Genomic DNA, 8,153 nt, shown 5'->3' with positions numbered 1-8,153 from the left:
AAGTTTTTGGCGCTGTTGCCGGGGATTGAAAGCAACAAAGTTTATCTGAAAATTTCGGTGAAACAAGGTGTTTTTAATTTGTTTGTCACATAGTGCAGCCAGAAGCGGTCTCTCTTACTGTCTATGCACAGAGCTGGACCACCAGTTTTTCCAATCGATCTTGAACGAGAAAGAACGTGTAGACAAAATCAAGCGGGAGCTCGACGAGCAAGACAAAGAGAAAGAAGGATGGCTGGAAGAATACCAGAACAACCCGTTCAACCTCCTCCTGAAGAAGAAGGAGAGAACAACAATCCACCAGTCATGAGAATCAGAGATTACTCCAGACCTACCACAGAAGGACACTCGTCGTGTATTGTGTTGCCTAACGAAGGGAACAATATGTTTGAAGTAAAAGCATCCATGATACAGATGTTCCAAGCAGTCGTGCAATTCAATGGATACCAGTCGGAAGATCCAAACGGACATATCCAGGAGTTTATTACGTTGTGCAACACTTTCCGATCAAACAGAGGAGTCTCCGATGACGTGATAAGGCTGAAGCTGTTTCCTTTTTCTCTCAAAGATAAAGCAAAGAACTGGCTAAAGAACCTACAGCCAGGAACCATCGCAACATGGCAGGACATGGCCAGTGCTTTTCTGATGAAATACTTTCCACCTAGACAGGCCATCAACCTCAGAAATGAGGTGTCCCGTTTCGTGCAAGAAGAGGATGAATCTTTGGCCGAAGCATGGGAAAGGTACAAAGAGCTGTTAAGAAGGGTACCAAATCATGGCATTCCCATATGGATGCAAGTGCAGAATTTTTACAATGGAGTCACCAACACGTACAAAATACAGATTGAATCCATTGCGAATGGTAACCCCGAGGATCTTGAACCACAAGCCTTGTACGACCTCATCGAGAAAGTGGTAAGCACAAGTTATAATTGGCACTCGGCCAGGAGTGAAGGAAAAAGAACGGCAGATGGTGACATAGTTTCAAAGTTGACTACCCAAGTGGAACAGCTTGCAAGGCAGCTCAGCAAGATTAATGTATCATCTATTCATAGTGAACCACCATTTAATGATGTCTGTGATTTTTGTGGAGGGCCTCACTTCAACATCAACTGCCCTAGAGTCAAGCAAGGAAAGGGTGATCAGGAACAATGTGATTATACTGGATACAATCAAAGGAACCCACCAAATCCGTACTCCAATACATACAATCCAGCTACAAGAAATCATCCAAATTTCGGATGAACTAGACAGCCAAACCAGCAGGAGAAACCTAGATACCAGCATCAACAATGAGGACACTATCAGAGGCAGCCTCAACAGCACTACAAACAGCCAGTTCCACCCAAGGAGGATGTAGAAGAGGACATGAAGACCATGATGATGCAAGTTATGAAGCAGACACATGCTTCCATCAAAAATTTGGAGACACAAGTTCATCAGCTGGCTGCTTCATCATCAAAAGGAAAAGGGGTGATGCCGAGTAATACCGAACCAAACCCTAAAGGAGATGTCATGGCTATCACTCTACGATCTGGTAAAGAAACTAATCCTCCTGTGATGACTAATAAAAATGTTGAGTGTGTAGGTAGGTCCAGACTTGCTAAGAAGGAAAAGGAACAGACTGTTTCTGACCAGGAAAAGCCAGCCGAGATAGATCTCACATCTGACAATAACCAGGAGGAACCAGGGAAGAAGTACTATCCACCTCCTCCCTATGTACCACCTGTACCATATCCGGCGAGGCTCGTAAACAAAAAGCTTGAAGAGCAAAATTCAAAAGTGCTAGACACTTTGAGGAAGTTGCATATCAACATCCCCTTCGTGGAAGCACTTGCCCAGATGCCCACATATGCAAAATTCTTGAAAGATATCTTGTCAAATAAAAAGAAACTGGAAAACATTTCGATGATCCAACTAAACAGGGACTGCTCGTCAATACTCCAGAACAAGCAGCAGCTTCCGAAAAAGCTAAAGGATCTAGGGAGTTTTTCCATTCCATGTTCTATTGGCAAGTTAAACATTGAAAATGCATTATGTGACCTAGGAATGAGTATAAACCTAATGCCATATTCTGTTTATGTTAAGCTAGGGCTACGAGAACCACAACCAACTAGAATGTCCATCCAGTTGGCTGATAGGTCTGTATGCTGCCCTAGGGGAGTTGTGGAGGATGTGTTAGTCAAAGTGTGGAAATTCATACTACTTGTTGATTTCATCATAATGGACATAGATGAGGATTTGCATGTTCCCATTATTCTGGGTAGACCGTTCTTAGCAACGGGTAAAGCATTGATTGATGTAGGAGAAAGACAATTATTTTTAAGAATTAATGGGGAAGAAATCATTTTCAAAATGAATGAAGCTATGAGACGAGCTAACACTAGTGATGACACATGCTATTTCTTAGATGATTTCCAAAGTTTATCTGATTCGCAGGAATAGGGACATGACACATTGGAGGCACTCTTGGGAGAAGAGGTGAATCTCGGTGAAGGAACAGGCTGTTCTATCGAGATAGGAGCTTCAACGCTCCCTCCAAATCCCAATATTCCCACTCATCAAGAACCACCAGAGATGCCCACTGTGCCTTTGTCTAGACCTGAACTAAAACCCTTGCCATCACATTTAGAATATGCCTTCCTCGAACCACCAAGCGGAAGCCCGGTGATTATATCTTCCAAATTAACCCCTGATCAGAAAGCTTAACTCATAGAGGTATTGAGAAGAAACAAGGATGCAATTGCGTGGAAGATAGATGACATCAAGGGGATTAGTCCGGCGGTGTGTGTTCATCGGATTTTAATGGAAATGGACCACAAGCCGTGTGTCCAGCCACAACGCAGATTGAACCCACACATGAAGGAGGTCGTGAGGAAAGAAGTAATCAAGCTATTGGATGCAGGAATTATTTATCCCATTTCTGACAGCGTCTGGACGAGCCCTATTCATGTAGTTCCAAAGCAAGGAGGTACCACGGTTGTTCTAAATGAAAAAGATGAACTGGTTCCCACACGAACCATAACTGGATGGAGAGTATGCGTGGACTACCGAAAGCTCAATGAGGCAACCAGGAAGGACCATTTTCCTTTGCCCTTCATTGATCAGATGCTAGAACGATTGGCGGCTATGCATTTTACTACTTCCTTGATGGGTATTCGGGGTATAATCAGATTGCTATCCATTGTGAATATCAAGAGAAAACAACCTTTACCTGCCCATACGGGACTTATGCTTTCAAACGCATGCCTTTTGGGTTGTGTAATGCCCCTGCTACATTTCAGAGGTGCATGATGTCTATATTTCATGATATGGTGGAGCGAACTGTGGAAATCTTCATGGATGATTTCTCTGTGTATGGAAATTCATTTGAAAGCTGTCTAAATAACCTGGAGGCCGTGTTAGTACGATGTGGAGAGACAAACTTAGTCCTAAATTGGGAGAAGTGCCATTTCATGGTCACGGGAGGAATTGTGCTCGGACATCAGATCTCGGAATAGGGAATGGAGGTAGACAAAGCAAAGGTGGAAGTGATAGAGAAGCTGGCTATTCCTACTAATGTCAAAGATGTTAGAAGTTTCCTTGGGCACACGAGATTCTACCGAAGATTCATAAAAGACTTCTCAAATAAAGATGTGGATTTCACTTTCGGAACAGACTGTATAAAGGCATTTGAGATTCTGAAAGGCAAACTGATCAATTCACCCATTCTAGCCGCACCAAATTGGGAATTGCCCTTTGAAATGATGTGTGATGCTAGCGACACATGCGTACGAGCTGTTCTTGGGTAGAGAATTGAGAAGAAGTTTAGACCGATCTATTATGCAATCAAAACGATGAACGAGGCTCAGCAAAACTATACCACGACAGAGAAGGAGCTTCTTGCAGTGGTGTATGCTTTTGACAAATTCCGTCCATACTTGGTTTTATCAAAAGTAGTGGTCTACACAGACCACGCTACCTTGCGCTACTTGTTTGCAAAGAAAGATGCTAAGCCGAGGCTGATACGGTGGTTGCTCTTGCTCCAAGAATTTGACCTCGAGATCAATGACAAAAAAGGAACAAAAAACATAGCTGCTGATCATCTGTCCAGAATTTCTCATACCAATAGCCAGGAACAACCAGAAATCTTGGAGATTTTCCCTGATGAGCGTTTGTATTCTCTACAACTTACACCATGGTTTGCTGACATTGCCAATTATCTTGCTAGTTCAATTAAACCTCACAGCTTGTCCACCAACCAAAAGAAGAAGTTCTATGCAGAAATCAAATATTATTTTTGGGAAGAAGCATATCTTTTCAGGTTGTGCGCAAATCAGATCATACGAAGATGCATCACCCAAGAGGAAGGACAGGCTGTTCTGAGCCATTGTCACGATCGAGAAGCTGGTGGGCATCATAGTGCAAGCAGAACAGCCGCAAAGGTGCTCCAATCAGGTTTTTTTGGCCAACCATCTTTAGGGATGCCCATATGTTCGTAAGTACTTGTAATGAGTGCGAAAGAACAGGTAATATCTCGGCTAGGAATGTCATGCCCCTCAATAACATTGTTGTATGTGAGATATTTGATATGTGGGGTATAGACTTCATGGGGTCATTCCCTACGTCTTTTGGTCATAAGTATATATTGGTTGCAGTAGACTATGTAAGCAAGTGGGTTGAAGCAATAGCTAGTCCCACTAATGATGCCCGTGTGGTTGTAAAATTCCTAAAAAGGTTGTTTGCCCGATTTGGTGTCCCACGAGCTATCATTAGTGACCAAGGAACCCATTTTTGCAATGCCCAATTTGAAAAGTTGATGGGCAAGCTTGGAGTCACTCATAGAATTGCCACACCTCACCACCCACAAACGAGTGGGCAGGTAGAGATCTCCAATAGAGAGATCAAAAGGATCTTGGAGAAAACGGTGGGCAATTCTAGGAAGGACTGGCAAATAAGCTTGACGATGCTTTATGGGCCTATAGAACTGCATACAAGACACCCATTGGAATGTCCCCATTTAGGCTGTTGTATGGCAAATCTTGTCATCTTCCAGTAGAGATGGAGCATAGAGCCTTCTGGGCACTATGTAACGCCCGTAAAAAAAATTACTATTATTCCATACATGTAAATTTTTGAAATTGGGATCCTAAATAATTAATTAATTTTTATTAATTTTAATAAGAGAAAATATTAATATCATATATTTATATTTGACAGAAAATTTCATATTAAATATTTGTGATAAGTTAGTAGTTTTTTTTAAAGAATAATAAATTAGTATTGATATATTACTAATTATCTCTTTTACGTGTCTAAGTAGAAGTGGTTGTGTTCTAATAGATTAGAACAATTATATATAGTTATCATTAAAAAAAATGAATTCTTTTAAATCAAATTTTTATTAGGGTAAACTCCTCTTCCATATATATATATATTATATTTTGTGAACTCTTGTTTTTGGGGGAGAAAGAGAGCCGCAAACCATATTGATATCCAGAAAAAAAAAGATTCATTGTTTTAGATAGGGAAGCATGTATCAATTCAAGATAGATCAGATTATCGTGGCTTGTCAATTTAGTGTTATCTTTCGGAATTGAGGTAAGTGGTTAATTATATACGTAGCTCTTTGTTTGCTTGTTTGTATGTTTATTGTAATTGATTGATATGCTTGTGATGAATGTGAGTAGTTAATTAGATATACGGTAACTCTGATTGTGTGATTGTTGTTATACTGACTAATTGATATAAATTGTGTAATTGGTTTGATCTATGTGTTTGACATGTCTATACGATATGTTAGTGATGATCATGTTGGTAGGAAAATATTTGAGGTTGACATTGACGATGATGGCATGAGAATGAGAAATATACACATGGTAAATGTAAATTGGATTCTAGAAAACGTCAGAGATATGAGAATAAAAGCTTAAACTGGGATAGTATATTCAATGGTTGCAATTGAAATGAGAAAAAGGAATATTGTGATCACGTGAAATATAAACACTGGGTATTTGTTACGACATGGTGTTAAGGTACCGGGTATTTGTTACGATAGGGTACCTAGAAGATGGGATACCGGGTATTTGTTACGACAGGGTATCTCAGGATATGATTTTACTGGCCAAGCAACCATTGGGTATTACTAGACTAGAGTAAGCATGGCCATTGAATAAATTAATAATAATATTAATTATTGAATATTTTGCTTGATAACTAATAAATATTAAATGCATGTAAATTGAATTGTATGCGTGTGTGGTTGTGCTATGTATATAGTTAGCTATCTTACTGAGCCCCAAGCTCACCCCACTCTCCACCAGTTTTCTTTTCAGGTTAATGGCATTAAATGCTTAGCGATGCTCTTATGGATCGACCAGTATGTAGATTCGTCATTATTAGGTTCATATCACTAATAGTCTAGCTTGTCTGTACTTTTGGTAAATTTTAAACGTTGGGGTTCATTTATTGAACCTATTGGAATGCATTTGTAAATGAATTTGTTAGTATATTAAATGGAATTTATTACAGTTCAAGAAATTGACGGTTTTATAAAAAGGGGTGTTACACACTAACTTTTCTGAATTTTGAGAAAGAGGTTGTGGGCGAACAGAGACGGTTGCAACTATGTGATATGGAGGAATTCAGGGTGTTTTCATACGAGAACGTGGTGAATTATAAGGAAAAGACCAAGAAATGGCACGACAGGAAAATACAGGAGAAAGTCTTTCGAGAAGGACAGAGGGTCCTCTTGTACAACTCGAGACTCAGACTATTCCCTGGGAAGCTGAAATCTAGATGGTCAGGACCTTACACCATAAACAAGGTGTTTTACCACGGTGCAATAGAATTTTTCAAGGATGGTCATGAACCTTTCAAAGTAAACGGACAACGATTAAAACCATATCTCGAGAATGATAACCAGGGGGCAATTGACACTGTCCATTTCCAGGACCCCTTGAGCCATTAGAATCAGGAACAGGGTGTTCGCTGCAAACACCAATTGCAGCAGGGGAGTAACCTCAGACTTTTATACCTTATTATAATTTTGTCAAAATTTTGTGTATGATTGCCTTGTCAAGTTAAATTAATTTTGTGTTGTCATGAGGGTCCGTAAAATAACCATTTGATTTTCACCATTTAAATTGCGAGCAAAAATATAAACTTTTACCCTTCCAATAGGGTGAAGTTTTAAATTTTACTTGTGAGTAAAAGGGGACATAAAAGCTCTTGGGGGGAAAATAAATTGACCAAAAATTTAAATCGAAAACTTGAGGATAAGGGGAGCGTCAAATCACACTATTTTGAGGCTACTTGTTGTACTTTTCCTGCATACCTCTCTCTCGGTAAATTCGAAGTAGGTGGAGTGTAGTTAATTTAAAACAAAAGTAACTGTTCGCACCCCTCCCCAAGGCGTCCTTTCATCTGCCTGCGGCTATTTCCACAACCACTCGTACATGTGGCGTAAAGAGTGTAGGAAAATAGACAAGTCTAGGCGTAGCGGAATAATAAAATTTTATCTATTTTATCTATTTCCCTTTCCAAGATCTGTTAATTGTTATTTCATATAAAGAGGGATAGAGTCTGCAAACGAAGTGCCCACAACTTCTCTATTCAATCCGTGAGCAACGAACGTTTTTGTTCAAAACAGAAAAACAAAACTAATCAGTAATCAACCTTAATATATAACCATCGCAATGACTGCCTCTAACGGAAATCGATACGAGATCAAAGAGAGTAAGAAATAATGTGAATTAGCCGAAACGAAGACGGAACGGTTCCTCCTCCTTTCTTTTGTGTTGGTCGAATTTCTGGGCTTAGGGAGTCTATTTATAGACTTCTCAAAACCCTAATCTCAGTTGTGTTAGGTAATTAAATAATCAGAATCTCATTTGGAATAGGATTGCTAATTAGATAATTAAATAAACACTTTATTATTATCTAAATAATAACTAATTATACCTAGATAATATCATTATTCAAATTAATAATTTAATTATTGTTAGGGATAATTAATTAGAGTTTCAATCCCATTAAAATCTCTAATTAACATTATCAGATAATCCTTTAATTTAATTCACAACCATATCAAATTATAATTATTAATCAAATTAATTATCTCTAATTAATCTACAAATTTCGGCCCATATATAGTGACTCACTAATTACATTTTTGT

The 8,153-nt window shown here is 39.1% G+C and overlaps 1 non-coding gene across 1 annotated transcript; it reads right to left on the bottom strand.

Moving 5' to 3' along the window:
- Window positions 1-672: 672 nt before the first annotated feature.
- LOC136221278 (small nucleolar RNA R71) lies at window positions 673-779 on the bottom strand. Its single transcript, XR_010685052.1, has one exon. It is a non-coding gene; the product is annotated as a small nucleolar RNA R71 (small nucleolar RNA).
- Between the last annotated feature and the right edge of the window lie 7,374 nt (window positions 780-8,153).

This window comes from Euphorbia lathyris, chromosome 2 (genome assembly GCF_963576675.1).
Source record: "Euphorbia lathyris chromosome 2, ddEupLath1.1, whole genome shotgun sequence".
Lineage (NCBI taxonomy): Eukaryota > Viridiplantae > Streptophyta > Magnoliopsida > Malpighiales > Euphorbiaceae > Euphorbia > Euphorbia lathyris.
Note: the sequence above shows the minus strand (reverse complement) of the source record. Positions and strands in the feature narration are given on the sequence as shown.